This window comes from Passer domesticus, chromosome Z (genome assembly GCF_036417665.1).
Source record: "Passer domesticus isolate bPasDom1 chromosome Z, bPasDom1.hap1, whole genome shotgun sequence".
NCBI classification, from domain to species: Eukaryota; Metazoa; Chordata; class Aves; order Passeriformes; family Passeridae; genus Passer; species Passer domesticus.
Genome location: NC_087512.1, coordinates 64,768,710 through 64,784,972, shown reverse-complemented (window position 1 = coordinate 64,784,972; position 16,263 = coordinate 64,768,710). Strand labels below are relative to the sequence as shown.

At 37.0% G+C, this 16,263-nt stretch overlaps 1 long non-coding RNA gene across 1 annotated transcript; it reads right to left on the bottom strand.

Moving 5' to 3' along the window:
- Positions 1-10,807: 10,807 nt before the first annotated feature.
- Positions 10,808-16,033, bottom strand: LOC135290946 (uncharacterized). Its single transcript, XR_010353777.1, has 2 exons — positions 14,327-16,033; positions 10,808-10,953 (listed from the first exon to the last, which is right to left on the bottom strand). It is a non-coding gene; the product is annotated as an uncharacterized LOC135290946 (long non-coding RNA).
- Between the last annotated feature and the right edge of the window lie 230 nt (positions 16,034-16,263).

Genomic DNA, 16,263 nt, shown 5'->3' with positions numbered 1-16,263 from the left:
GTTCCATGCCAAATGTGTCTGAAAGATGCATTCAGCCTCCCTGTAAAAAAAAAAAAATAAAAGTTACACATTCATGCTTTGAAGCCTGAAACTACCAAAAGATGAATATTGAGTGCAAAGGAGTAAACAAAGATGGATTATTCAGTTTCATACTGTGGAGACCTTAAGTGTACATTGAACATTTCAGACTTAGGTTTGAACCCCACTCAAGTAATCCCTGAAAAAAAAATCTGTTGTGATTTCAGTATAAGACTTTATGGGATCTTTGATGATATAATAAAGACTCTAAGTTTTTTATTAACAGGAATTACCATACTGAGATAAGCATTAATGTACCTTGAAAGACCCATACTTAACATCCCAAAGCTTGTCACTACTCACAGAATAGTGACAGTCTGTGAATCCACCTAATTTCTCTAGATATTTAAAATGTAATTTTAGCAGATTATACATGCTATATGGATTTACAGTATAAGACAAAAACTCATCCAGACTATGCATTTCTACAGAAAAAAGGAATTTTATTTGTTCAGTTAAGCAGAAGTTTTCATTTGATTTGATTTTTTGGAAGACACCAACTTAAAACTTAAATATGAAAACAAAGAAAATTTTTTCATGCTGATCAGGGCAAAAATTTTTTAAATCTAGGAGAACATATACCTCAATGAAACTAATTTTTATATTTATAGAAGATGAAAGGTTTTTCAATGAGACTAATCTATTAGGGTATTTATGAAATACCAAAGAAGCATGCTGAATTCCTCCTCCAAGTAGATATATGAAAGAGTTTTAGACATCTCAAAACATGATATACACAGCTTCTAAACCCCAATGTTTTCTACCTAAAAAAATATTTTATGAATAGCAGAGTTGAGTAAGAAGAACTTTTAAGCAAATGATCCCTGGAGTCTACAGCAGACACAATTCTGTGCTCTACCAGGTTTTGGCCAGCACAATTTTGCTGCACCATATTGCAGGTGAAATCTATTATTAGGCTCAGGAAAACATCAATTTTGTTTTAACTGATAACACGTACTGTAAAAATTAATGTAATTAATTGCACACTGTAACTTTTACTGAGGATATCTTTCTTGTAAGAAAAAAATGTTAAGGGTTTTTCTACCAAGAAAAATGGCATCAATTTTGACTTGCAACTTCTCTAGTAATAATTTATTGTTCTGAGAATCCTGTACAACTGAAAGGAAAAAAATTATATATGCCATTATACCTGGCTTTAAAGACTGTAAGGAAGAGATTTATTTTGTATTTTACTTTTTGGGCAATTATGTTTAACAAATTGTCATTTTGAAGAAAAGTGGTGTTTTTTTCTTTTTTTTTTTTTTAATTAGAATAAATAAAGGAACTCTGAACTGTGTTAGGAAGTATTTTTGTCTGTAAAATACTGATTTTGTTTTTCTAAGCAAAAGACTTAGCACCCAGTGACTCTTAAGATAGATGACATAGTATGAATGGAGAAGGGCTTCCAAAGTAAGTGAAGTAGAAATACTTAGTTTGAATGGACTCTTAGTACCATGACACTTCAGGGAACAATCTAAGACCCATTTGGTTATTTTTACTTGCTTTGTCCTCCTCCCTTGACTCTGTAAATGTGTTTCATGCTGCTCTCTGACAGGAGAGCCTCAGCTGACCTCTAATCTTACAGTTGTGCCTCCACAGGCGGATGCTCACACCTCTGTGTGCCCCCAGAGGAGTCATCAGGACAGTGAGACTACTGCTGTTCATTTGCATGGATCCTGGTACTGAACTGGAGCCTCAATTAGCTGCTAGGTAAGTAAGTAATGAAGAGGATCTGGGAGCTACCTCAACCCCATGGTGGTAATTCTTGTGTTTCCTATCTCGATTCAGGTTTTTGAAAGACAATGGTTGTTCCATACTTTTGTGACAATTGTTTTGCATTGGAGTTTCACACCTGGTGCTTTCCTTCATTTTTTCCACCATTTTTGTTTCTTTTTGATTATTTTAAATAAGTTTTTCTTTTTTCCTCTCTAGATCCTAGACACCTGCTCATGAAAGAGGAGGTTACGTCAGGTATATGCTGACTTAGATAGTACTTGCTTTACTAAAGCTGTCAAAGCATTACCCATTTGGGGCAGTTTCTGCTACAATAATTTTTTAAAATAAGCTATTAATTTATCTGTTAGTGTCTGCTGGAAACCAAAAAGAAAGAAAATTATTTTAACTAATTTTTAATTGTTATAAATTATTTTAATTATCAATATTTACTTAATATTTAATAAGCACTTGTACTATAACCTATTATACCACTTGGATAATTGCACCATGTGTCCTTTGTTAATATTTTGATTAAGATGTGACTGGCTAAGTAACGCCTATACTGTTGAACTTAGTGAAATAAATTGGATTGCTGTTGGAAAATGGCATCAGCTTATTTTTTACTGAGCTTTGGCTATATAGTGTTTTCTGTTAATATATTTAAAAACTTGTCTGTAGTGATTCTTATATCATGACAGCATAGTAACACACAGGGATGAAAAAATATGTCTCATGAGGTCTGGACTAATGTGTAACTATCTGGTTGTTGCAAATTCAAAACACAAATTAGGAACCTTGAAAATTCATCTATTTTTTTGCACAATTTAGTGCCATGAGTGAACATGCACTATTATTTATGCAATATTGGAAAAAAGGTAAATTTGTAGAATAGCATAGGTCTGACACAAACCCCAGTGGTTATAATTTCACTTCTCTATAATTATGTAAATACAACCTCACATGAACTTCCAAGGAAATTTTGGTGTTATATGTTCACACAAAATGAAAATTAAAAAGTTTGTTCACATTTCTATGGGCAAAACGGTGACTCACAGTAAGAAATAAAATCTATTAGGACACTCTATAGATGACTATCAGTTTTTCCAGAGCCTATGTAAATATCTCTTTTCTAATTGGCTCTGCTGTCCTTTGAGAAAGGAGAGAAACTTATTGTGCCTAGCTCCCTCAGGATTCCACCTGCCTAGACTGGTGTCCCAAACCAAACAAGGGCCCTCTGGGGTTACCTCTGAAAAAATACAGCAGAAGTACAGATGTTTAGGACTACCACTTGTTAAGCCTTCAGGGTTGAATGGCTCTGCATCTGATGTGTCCTTCTGAGAAGGTTAAAGTTGTTAGGGAAAGCTCCCTCAGTGATCATAGTGAAAGGAAGGCAATGGGCAGTCATAGGTGGAATATAGGTCTACATGAACCCATTGTCTATCTCAGTTTGACAGTTTTGTACAGTGGCTCTTACTTTCTTTATCCATCCCTTTACTTCCTCTCTCTGCAACCTGATCTCTCCTCATTTTGATATATTTAAGGTGCATAGTTTGTTTCAAACAATTTATATATTTGACATTCTATTTGACATTCCCTACCAAACAACATATATCTATAAGAATATACTATATAAATGAGGGACATTCAAGAAACTTGTGATGGAGAAAGGGAACAAATAAGACAAGATAGGTAGCCAGGGGAAGATGTGTTCTGCTGAATCAATATGTGTCATCCTTTTAGCCATGCAACAAGTATCTTATATCTAGCCAGGATAATTAATCTGTTATCAGAGGTGTGATTTTGACAAATTTTTCTCTTATGGTACGTTTTTATTCATGTCCATAAACTTCCAGTTAGTTATACCTGAATGTAATTGTAATATAATTATATATTCTGTATATAATAGAGCATATATTATGATGTCATAATATATTTCTGTATTTCAGAAAGACCAGGAGGTATATTTTAGTTTTTCTAATAGTATTAAAGAAGCTGCTTTATGACATCTTTTTTGCATTTAATTTTACCTGAATATACCTCAGATGAAATTTCTGCTTAATCTGTTCACTGAATGAGTGATGGTTGATTGATTATTTGTTTCCAGCAAGCATATATGCTAACTACAGTGGGAATCAGATATTACAGTACTAAATTGATATGAAAAGCAGCTTTTGGTGATATACTGAATGCAGGATAGCCTGTGGCATCTAATTAGTATTACAGAAATCACAACAGCTAACATTAAGAAGATTGAAAAACATATTGATACAATATAAACTAAAGAGAATGAATCTTAAAATGAAGAGTGCAATTTTTCACTGGTTCTGTATTGAATTGAGAGGAGAATTGAGAGGCAAATTATGAGTAAAAGGGTGTTTGTGTTTCACAACTTTTTTTTTTTAAGAAACCTTTGATTCTAGTGTTCTCCACACTTCTAAAAATATTGAATGATATAATTTCATTGCATAGAGCATTGCAGAAGGATCTGCCAGGCAATACTGCTGATTGAGAATGTATTAATCTGAGTGCTACTGGCAATTTGCAGGCATACATTGTGCTGGTTTCTTAAGTTCTCTTCCCCCCTGTCCTTAAGGTTCACGTAGTTTTTATAGAATCCAAGGCAGGAGATATTAGTTAATTTTTGGTATCTTACATGTTCTTTTGTTTGGAATAAGCTGAACAAGTACGAAAGAGAAAAAAGGGGACAAACCCAAAGGCACAAGAAACATATCTCTCATTTTGCCTACATTTCTGTTTTCACAGCAGTCTGAGTTTGTTTTTGCCTTGCTTTCTCTCCTGAAGGCTGGAAAAGTGCCAGCGATGCACACAAGCCAGATGTTTGGAGGCTTGCAGAGCCAGCTACTTTGAAAAAGAAAAATGTTAAGGAAGGGACTTCTCAAGGGCTAGACATTTGCTAGTAAATGATGGAGTTGTTCTTTTTCTCTGCAGATGTTCCATTTTAACAGAAGCAGGATTTTTTCTTTACTTTAAGGCTTATCTAGATTTAGCTACATTTTTTTGTCCTCTGCAGTAGAGATGTGTGCTCTGTGGATGATACTGTGTGTTTTCTATGTGTCCCTGCTGTCTGGGAAGCTAAATTTCTGTTATGTGTTACTGCAATGAACCGTCCTGGACCAGATTTGCTCCTTAGACAGATTTACCCCTTGCTGAGTTGGTATCAAAGAGCCCAGTATTACAAAATGCTAAATAAGCCCTATTTCAAAATCTAGGAAGTAGGACTGCTATCAGGCAACACTGGTAGCCATGCAGATCAGGATTTATATACGTGTTCTTGCTTAGAGAGTGTTTTTATTTAATTTCATCTTTAAACTAAATACAAAGGATTAAATAAATATCAGTGCTGATTGTTTACAATTTTCTCCCCACCATAGCTTTAAACATTTATTATTCTGACTCTTTTAAAATACACTGGCAGCATTTTATGGCTATATTAAGCAAACCTCTAGGGCAGCATGACAAGACGGGGTATTATTCTGAGATTAAGGAAGGAAAATGAGAAAGAAGCATATGAACAAAGACAGACTGAACAGGAAGAGGACCACACTCTTTTTCCACTGCTGGAAGAAACCACAGCCCCTATTGTGCGTGCTCTGAAAGTGATTATGTCCAGTCACCAGTTCTCTCAGAGTCTAATCTACTGATTCATTGGCTTTTTTTCATCAGGGTTGGAAATGAGACATCAAAAAGCATTAATATCCATTGTAGCAAAGATCCAGACCAAAGGGATCATTAGATAATCTGTGTTAGAATATTTGCTGGACAAATTTTGTTTCCCAAACACATTTTGAGGTGATAATTTACTATTCTCAATACTTTCATTTTGCAAGGGGGTTGACAGCTATTGTGGAAATGAAATGTATCTGGCACTGCAACTTTATGTGCTATCACTTTGATTACATTATATATATGCATCCAAGGACTGTGATTGTGGAACCACAGATGTCTGGGGCTTGGCTAATAAAAGACAGAATTGTCAGCTGCCCTGTGTCAAGGATAACCGTCTCTCCCTGGGAAGCAGAGACTGAAGCGCCAGACTTGCGTCCTCACACTGTGAGGTCGCTAATTAACTGCAACACCCAGAGTGGGCCTGACTGAAATCAATATATTAAGCCCCACTGATAGTAAAAAAATCCTTAAATCCACAGTAATTTAGAAACAGGAGCAATGCATGAGTATGAAAAGACCAAAATTTATCCCTTTTTTTGGAGGCTGTTCAATGCTTTTCCAAGATTTTGATAAGAGTAATTTTTGTTTCTCTGTATATCACAGGACTTTATTACTACACTGCTCCATTTATCACCCTGTTAAACTGAATTACTTGTTTAATTAAATGTTCTGTGCAATAGCAGTACCCAATGTGTAAAACAGATAGCAGTGCAGAGAATGTCATAGTGCAATACTGGGCTTTAATTTTTGAATAGTGTTGACTGGGCTGTCCTTGCAGCAGGACTCAGTGCTCCTCTGTGCTAAAAGGCATTGTTTTCTCCCCACTGCCCCAGGCTAGGGCTGCTTCCTTTGGTCACTTCACCAACATTCTCACACCACCAAGGACCCCAGGTGGGTTCCTCAGCTGTTCTGTCAAAAGCTTTTGTCTGCCATGAGGACAGGTGGACAAAATGCAAAAGATTTTCAAAGAATTGTCTGCAAGTTGGATCTTTAGATTAAAGGGGTTTAAATATCTCCTGTAATGCTAAGCTAAACAGAAACCCTCACAAGCACCAAAGCTGCTTGTGTTCTGGGTCATTCTCTGTGAAACCTAGATTTGTGGCTGAGAAGGAGCACCTGTTCCTTCTGCTTATACTTGCTATCTATATGCACGTAAAACTTTTTTCTGTGTTGAGTGTCTTAGGTGCAGTTAACTGTAAACAGTGTGGTTTCTCCTGGAAGGCAATTAAAGTGTTTGATAAATCAAAAACTATAATGGTTGTAGAAATATGTGTGGACAAGATTCACTCCATTTATGTCTTCTTATTAATTGATTCTATGGGTGAGTGGTTGGATACCTCCAAAGGAGATTACAGTTTGCAATGTTTTGTGAAACCATGGTTACTTTTTTTGCTAATGCAGTTCTAGATGAAGAGGATAGCAGATGGACAGTGTTAAACTATGTACGGAACATAAACGAAACTCTCTACTGTTTCATTATTATGTAGGTTTCCAGTTCATTCTGAAGCCTTTGTATCGATTAAAATTCCTCAGTGCTGTGATTAGTATGTCACTGAAGATTGCCTGCATACAAGTGCAAGATAATCTTACCATTTGAGATTTCTATTTCCTGTTGCATTATGCATGTTTTATATGCATCACCCATATACAAAATCTGTAGCTGTGTCTGCAAGTGGTAATCTGCCTGGCCACATAAGCTGGCACTATGAACATCTGAACCAGAACCTCTGATCTGTGCACTGGATATTCTTTTAAGTTGTGTTATATATTTGAGTAGGTTTTCATAGGGCAGTTCTAGTTCAGTATGAAATCACAGTTTCATCCTGATCAGCAGCCCCCCATGTGACAGGGAGGTCTGGTTAGACCACCTGTCACTGAGCACCTTGGGAGACTTGCCAGTGGGGAGGCCAAAACCTTTCTCAGGAACAGGCCTGTGGAATATCTTGTCTGGAAAGAAGAGCAACCTGATCATTTTTCAGAACTAAACCCATAGGGTTTAGGCTTTCCATAATTTAGGCTTTCCTTCAGCAATATTTTTCATTCCCTTGCCATCTATAGGTATGGAAGCAGATAGGAGTCTAACATCACATATGGTCTTGAACAATGGTACACAAAGCATCAACATACACCTATGCATCAATCAGCCTGTATTCCAAGGCAGCAGAAAGCAGTGTTTTAATGCTAAAATGACAGCTTGAGACACCTGAAAAATTATTTATTAAAGTAAATTTGGCACATTAGTTAAGTAGAGGATAACATCCCATTATGTGTGCATGAATAAAAAGTAATATTCAGACTCTGTTCATTGAGCTACTTATTAATGAAAACCTGAAAATCTGTAAAATTGTATATACAAAATAAGTGATATTTTAATATCAATATCATAATGATTATTATGGAAGTTCATTTCCGGGACAAGCTGTATTTCTTATTAATAGGGTATAGGAATTTGCTCTGATTGCTCTACCATAGTGGAAAAGAAAGGTAGGTCAGGGTAAAAAACCCAAAAATTTCAATTACATTTACAGCAGCAGCTGAAGGGGAACAAAATCAATGAAGGGAGCATACTTATTGGAGACCTGCAGTTGCCATAAAAGTGAAACTAAATCACACTGACAGTGTCTGAACTTCAGATAAATTGCTTTGAATTCAGAATTGGAGCCTGGAGAAATAATGGAAATGATATTGCAGTTGTTGAAGAAAGGGATAGAACTTTTTATATCTCTTGCTTCTCTAGATTTTCTTAGTGTTTCAGGGATCAAATGCTGATTTGTTGTTTTATTATTATTTTTTGTTTCTCTAAGAGATGGAACAGTGCTGTCAATCACCTTGGCACTGACTGGTTAGAGAATTATGTGGGCTTTAGAGATGTGATATTTCTCTTTGGTAGTCATCCAAAGTGACCCATAGTTAAGTCTCAGTTCTTGTTTAAAAAACCCAAACAACAAAATAGAAACTCAAGAGATGATGAGATGAGACGAGACAAGATGAGATGACATGAGATAACTACTTTGAATTTACTGTTTCAATAACTCCTCTAAAATTCAGTTCAGTTTCTGTGGCATCTGCATGGAATTGAATCTTCTGATGGTCCTTGTGAATTTCTTTATCAAGGGTAGCTGCACTTTCCAAATTCACTGTAGCTTTTGGTTCTGAAATACTCAAAATTTAGCCGTCATATTAATTGCCTTAACTCCACGATTTATTTTCTGTAACATCCCTGCTGCAATCTAGATTTTACAATAATAAATTTTATAAAAATTATTTTGTTTCTTCATGAATGCAAATTTCTTGCATGGATTTTGCTCATATTCTTCTCAATGAGCCCTGTGTTGAAGATCAACTAGCATTCTCAAGTTACTTTTATTTATGCAGAGGAGGCAAAGAAAATTGGGAAACAACCAGAGTGCCTTGGGAGAGAAGCTTCTCCAGTGCTGGTGCTTATGTTATGGAACCCTCCATAACCTCATTGTGACCTTGTTGCTATATATTCCAGATTACATATGGTGTATTACTATAGTTTGTTAACTGTAATTTTTTTTCAGCTTTGTAGAACATATCTTAGATGCTGATAATTTCTAAGATATAAATATTTACAGGGTAATGAATCATTGCTAATACCAATGCGTCACACAATTTTATTGATGGAGGAAGAGTTCATCCACAGTTGCCCAAGGGCTTCACATTACATTTGTGTGGAAAGAACCTAAACTTTGGACTAAAATCCTAGCCACTCTACACTGAAATGAAACTCAAAAGGACTTCAGATATTACAATAGACTTCCTGCAGTGCAAATAGAATCTGTGAATATGTGTGTGTGTGCTGGAGATTCAGGAAAGACATTAAATAAGAATTCTGTCCTTCCATTAGATTTCCTTCAAATGTTAGAAAGATCTGAGTACTGGATGGCATTATTCATCCATTGCTTCAAAGAAAACAGCTTTTAAATCTTCTCTGAGTTTATTTCAGCTTGACATTCAGTATGACAGACCACCTGCTGTAATCCAATGTTTATTTCATTTCCCATCTTCAAAAAATGTTGCTGTTTAAAAGTCCTCCGTAGCAAAAGGCCTTTCCAGGTATTAATTGTCTCAGACAAATGGGGAGAATTGTACAAGACTATGTTGAATTTTAACATATTTAGCAAGTTTTAAGAGCCAAAAAATAATGATCATTTCACCTGTAAATAAGAACTACTTCCTGATCTAGTATTAATAAATTTAACAATTCATACATGTTAAAAGGGATGACGTAATTGAGCAAGAGGTTATTCCTGAGACTATGAATTGATTCACAGGGTTAACTTATGATTCTGCATAGTGGATTATTGTCATGAATTTTTATTCTGAGGAAGTTTGATGATTTGTTTCTAAGGTGAACTACACCATTTGTACTGGTCAAGTTACACAAAGCAAAGTTGGATTGCTATGCAGTAGGAGTCCAACACAAATGATGCTGTCTCCTTGACGAAGAGCAAAGTATTCAATAGAATTTTGTAGGCTCTTGCCTAAAGTAAGATGTGGAGCTCACTCGGTGTGAAGGACTGTCTTCAAATTTGTGAGTATGTGCTTGGCCCATATGTTGAATAGTTTGTCTATAAGAGTATGTGTACTCACATATCATAATTAACAACTTGCTGGAAGTAATATGCAATTTGTTTCCTCTGAAAAAAATCTAATATTTTTTTTATTTAATGGAAAACAATGTGCAGATGTTCAGGACACTTTCATTTGGAATTAAAATCAAAACTTTGTCTTAGAAAACCTTGACTACTTGAGATATACCAGATCATGGTATATCTTTTGATGTATAGTTCTGATTCTTTGCATTCTAAATCAGCTCTTGCCTAAATTATTTAATTAAGTATTCCTTAAAATTTTTATTACAATCTGTTTAGGCTTTCATTTGTGTTTGATTTTTTGGTAATATTTACATTTCTTGTGTATCCTTGCAATGAATTTGTAGAGTAAAATATTTCACCAGCAGCCTTTCACGTAGCTGTACTGTATGTCCTTTAAAGACAAATACTGTTGAGATTTTTAAGGGATTGTTGCAAGAGGTTCATTCTGGAGACATTAAAAAAATGGCTGGAGCTTAAAAAGAGGTATTTTTTTAGATGGTATGAAAGGGTTCAGATCTGTCTGCATTCATCTTGTCCCTCAGAATCAAAGACCTGTTACCCACAATGATATCCTTTATATTTTTATGAGATTTTTTTCCCTGTTCATAATTTTTTTCCCATACTGTTCCCATTTTTCATCTGGTAACAGACAAACATAGTAATAAACCATTGGCATTCACAATTATACACTGAAGACATAGCCATAAGGTTATCCAAGGGTAGACTTTATTAGGTTGGTCCACTATAAAAGCCAGTCTTAATGGATTGTATAGGCTGGAGAATTTGTTGATGTGCATTTTCCATCTGGAATCCATAGCTGAGGTAATCCTGGAAGCAGATGATCCTCAACCTGCTCATCAGAGAAGCAAAACAAGGCAAGACAAGGTAAGGAAAGAAAAAAGGCAAGGCAGAAAAATGGAAAACAAAAAGAAAGGAAAGGAAAAAGGGGAGGGAAGGGAAGGAAAGGAAAAAGAGAAGGCAAAGCAAGACAAGGCAAGGCAAGGCAAGACAAAAGTACTTCTGTGGTTTATGCATCGAATCTTCCATGGCTTTATTTTTTATTATCTCCAGGGTTTGGTAAATTTACATGGCAGATGGTCAGACAGGAATTTCTGACTCTATTGCTGGAAAAAAGGCTGATGTGCAGTGGCTCATTAAGAAAAACATTGTCATTAGGAGATTTATTCTGAAATAAAAAGTATCCCTTTGGTATGAAGACTGAACCCATAACTCCATGATAATATAGAATGAAGGGAGGCTAATGAAATCTCTGTAGATCACCAGCAGTGGAAGCAATTTGAGGCTGTAATGAACCCTGAAATGCTATCTGGCTTGCCATATGAAGTGATTTTTGAAACTTAAAAAAAAAAAAAGAAGAAGAAGAAAATTCAGTGTATCAGCAATGCTTCAGAGACTAGAAGATGCCTCAGGCTATGCTTCATTCTTCCTAGATACACATTGTATTTCACATCTTACCATTTAACATTAAATAAACCATCCAAGGAATAACAATACAAGTAATTAAGTATATTGCTATAGTTTTTTCTTCTCCCATTCATTCACATAAAACCTGTTAGATGGAGGAGTTGGAAGCACAGCAAAGAGCTGCTTTGATTTTAACTTCAATTGATGACTGATATGGATCACAGGGTTGTGGAAACCTTTGGTTGAACACCTTTACTGAAGTATTAAAAATAACCTCTAATTCAGCTAAGCATTCCACCAATGTTTTTTCAGTTAGATTCCAAGAGTAAACCTAATAGAGTTCTACTCCAAGGAAAATATAAATCAGATGATTTTACATGCCAAATAAATGAATGAAAATTTAATGTTAGTCATTTTTGATACAAAATTTCTTCTAAACACTGCAGCATTACACTGTGTAGGAAGAGTTGGATGTGTTTTAGCATCACAGAAAACTTCCCAGTCAGATGAGGCATATGCTGTCCTCAGAACATATTTCTCTACTGTGTCTCTCTTGAGAGAGACAATGAATGTATTTAAAAGAATGATCTGAACATTTAATATATGACTCTGAGTACAGTAAGTTGAATTAAGTGAAAACTTCAGTTGTGTTGTCATATCTGGTCAAATGGAAAGTATTTTGCATTTATCCGACAACCCCTTCCCTCAAATTTTATGGATTAGGTTAGAATAGCTAAAATAAGTGGAGCATACATATCTTCCTGCAGCTAGTTTCTAAGAAAATTCTATCCTCTTCATCTGATACAAAGAAAAATTAAAATTAGGCTTCAGGAGATGGTCAGGATTTTTTTTTGAGACACAACCCTTCAGATGTACTGAAATAGTGGAGGGTTTTTTTCCTCCAGAAATGAATTTATCTATTTCAACAGAGTTCTAAATAACTTTATTTTCACAGGTAGGAGGATTATGCTGCTCAAAAGTGAGACATAAGTTTTTGAATTGCTTGAACAACATTCATGGAAAGCAGATGGTCAGTTAAAACACAGAAGAAGCAGAAATTGGCAGGGGTGAAAATGCTTAAAATTATATAAGCAAACAATTTTGATTAACACCTGCTTCATGACTTAGCTAAAACCTCTGCTGACAAACATTGCTTGGCATAAAGTCAATACAGATAGGCATGGAAGAGAGGTATGTATGTATGTATCTGTTTAAGTACAGGTACTATTTATTTGATCAACTGTTGAATTGCAAGATGAGCAACATTATCATGCATTTTCAACTGCTTTCTTACTCCTGCTCATTTATCTGGATTTGTGCAGGGGATTGTAAGGCAGAATTGGAATACAATGTCACGTGAAGTTGTTTGTCTGGTGAAATGAAGCAACTCATTGCATGGTAAAATGGGCTCATTTAAACTGTCTACCAATTTGATCTGACAGATTAATCTCATGACCTTTTTGTGTGTTAAACCCTCTGAAAGAATGCCTAGCTTGTCTCCGAGTGCCTCCCTCTCAATATTGTTTACACACCTAATGTTAAAGGCAGACATCTGGTGGGATTTTCTTTAGCTTTGAGGCATCAAAATGAAAGGATTTTAGAGTCCAAATGCTGCAGCAAATTTTGCAGCCCTTATTTATCCTTACTTGCATATTTAGGCACTAAAGCTACTTTCTTCATAGGAAGGCAGAAAAATAGCATCAGTAAGAGTGGCGTAAGAAAAAAAGCAGGTGGTATCCCTTGAATTTAGGTGTTATTTTTCAACAGTTACTTCTGTTCTCAGATGCTTACTGGTAAAGTTTTTCTATTGTTTTGCTGAAGTAGCCTGTTAGTAAGAGAAACAATACTTCACTCTTTGTCTCTGGCCTCAGCTTGACAAAGTGGAAGACAAAGATAGAAATAAAATCAGTGTATAACATCCATGTGTGCCTGATCTTTAGTTGATGAAAACCCATCATTTGTATCCTCAATCTTAAATCAATCAGAGGTACTAAGAGTTTCAATTCAGAAAATTTTCCACTCTATTTTGTATTTGTAGCTGAAAAATCTCTGGGTATTTTTATTACTGAAGTAGTCACCATTGCAGTGAAAGAAAACATCATGAAGGGTATGCTTTTCTCACAGACTGAAGATCAAAGGACTGCAGTTATCTTCCTTAATATTTATGGTTTAACTGTACTGTTTCATTTCAAAATTCAATTTTACATTTAGTAAGGTAGAACAATATACTATCAGTCTTACAGGCAATGAAAAGTTTCAGCCACAGCATATAGTACATAGAGGTTAAACATACAACACAGAAAGTAACAAAAAAGTAAAATACTTGCCTGTTGAATTGTTGACCTATGAATTTTATGGAAAAGAGTGGAATGGAATGGAATGGAATGGAATGGAATGGAATGGAATGGAATGGAATGGAATGGAAGAATAGACTAGACTAGAATAGTTCAAGGTGGAAGAGACCTACAGTGATCACCTAGTCCAACTGCCTGACTATTTCAGGGCTGATCAAATGTTAAAGCAGGTTCAACATGGGGAGACTTGGGGTGTCAGCCATCTCTCAAGATAACCTGAGCCTGTTTGACCATGCTTTTGGTAAAGAAATGTTTCCTGATGTCCAATCTAAACTTCCTGTGTTGCAACATTGAGTAGTTCTCACTGAACCTCATGAAGAGCTCAACACTTCTCTCTGCCCATAGTTCTCCTCAGGAAATTGCAAAGTCGTGGTGTCACCCGCAGCCTCCTTTTCTCCACATTAGACAGGCCCAAAGTCCTCAGCCTCTCCTCAGAGGATATACCTTCCAGCGTTCTCCCCAGCTTGGTTTTCCTCCTATGGAAGCATTCGAGGACCTTGGCATGCTCCTGCAGTGGTGTGGCCCAGCAGTGTTCCCAGGTGAGGCTGCACCTGTGCTGAACACAGCAGGACAATCCCCACTCCTGACTGTCTGGCTGTGTTTTTTTTGATGTGTTTCATGTGGCTTGCCCTCTTGGTTGCCTGAGAACACAGCTGGCTTTACTTGAGCCTGCTGCCAACTAGCATCCTCAGATGTCTTCCTGCAGGGCTGCTCACCACACACTCCTCTCCCAGCTGAGACCTGTGCCAGGCATTACTGCCTCCTAGCACTTGGACTGGTTAAATTTCATGCCACTGATGATTGCTCAATGCTCTAATTTATCCAGATCCCCCTGCAAGGCTTCTTGTCTCTCAAGTGAGTCAACAACACCTCCTAATGTGTTATTATCAACAAGCTTGCTAATGGGGCATTCCACTCCCACAACCAGATAATGGACCAAAATATTGACCAGCTCCGGAGCAAGGCCCTGAGGAACACCGCTGGTAGCTGTTCAGTACACAAAGATGCTGTGAGGGACAGTAACAAAAGCATCACTAAATGCCAAAAAGCAACATATCCACCACGTTCCCTTCATTTTGGATGGGTGACCTTATCCTGAAGGAGATCAGATTTGTTAAGCAGGACTTTCCTTTCTGAACACATGCTGAATGTGCCTGACTGAGTTGTTCTTTAAATGTCTTTTGGTGGCACCCAGTCTACCCATCTTCTCCACAATTTTTCAAGCGCTGAGGCTAGACTCACCAGTATACAGGTTCCTGGGTCCTCTCTCATACCTTAAACTGGAACAGCATGGGCCAGTGCCCATGGGTCACTGCCTCACAGCATGGGTCAGTGAGGAGTTCCTCAGACTTTTCAGATTTTTGATTGCTGATGGAGAAAATTCCTGCCATAACATCCCCCATCTACTTCTGTTCTCTGAGATGCATCCCATCAGGCCCAGACAGACAGGAAGAGAGAGCTCTGCTTTGGTTTTTAGTTAGTTTTAGCTAGCTGAGCTGGAGAAGTTCCCTGGACTGTGGTTTTTATTTTCTTGGACCTGTTCAAGTCTGCTCTGGATTGAACACCCAGAAAAGCACCAGCAGCTCCACCTGCGGCCCACCGGGCTGGGCCGAGCCGCGGCATTTCCAGCACCGGAGGGGCTGATCACAGAGCGAGCTGAGCTACAGCCCACAAAGCAGACTTTCTGAGTTTGTCAACTGTTCAGAGTGGCAATCTGCTTTCTGAGTTTGTCATGTCTTCAGAGTGGCAAGAGGTTTTATTTTCTAATATTGTTCATTTTCTGTGCTGGTGAATGTTTTGCCTGTTAAATAAATCCACTTTTCTCTGAGAAAATATCTTCCTGAACCAGCTGGGGGAGAAGCCACTTGAATCTGCTTTCTAGAGAAACCCCTTTAGAGGTTTTCTCCCAAACTTACCCTAAACCAGGACAAATGCATTTTTTAGTGCCCAATATGGGGCCTCTGTGCCAGACACAATAGGGTGTTTCTTCCATTCATTTCCAGTCAGGCTCACATCAGCTTCCAGCAGGTTCAAATGCTATGATCCCCATGTCACACCAGCAACAGAAACAGATTCTGCCCCCACATTTCACGGGATTAATGCACACTGCGCACCAGTGTTGACCAAGGCCTCATATTTTTGTGGTTCTGATGTGCCAGGCCAACGAATCCACACAGTCCAAAAAACATGGTTTTCCCTAGGCCTCTACCATGCCAGAGGCAGGGCAAGGTTGGTTATTCTTCTTTCCTTGGGCATATGTCTTAGAGGTTCCTTCAGGGGGATCAGTGTATCAGTGTAGGCATTTTGAGTTTCCTCTAAGTTCACTACATAGCCAGGTCTGTGATTCAAGGGGTTAAAGTTAATTTCAAAATTATTTTTTA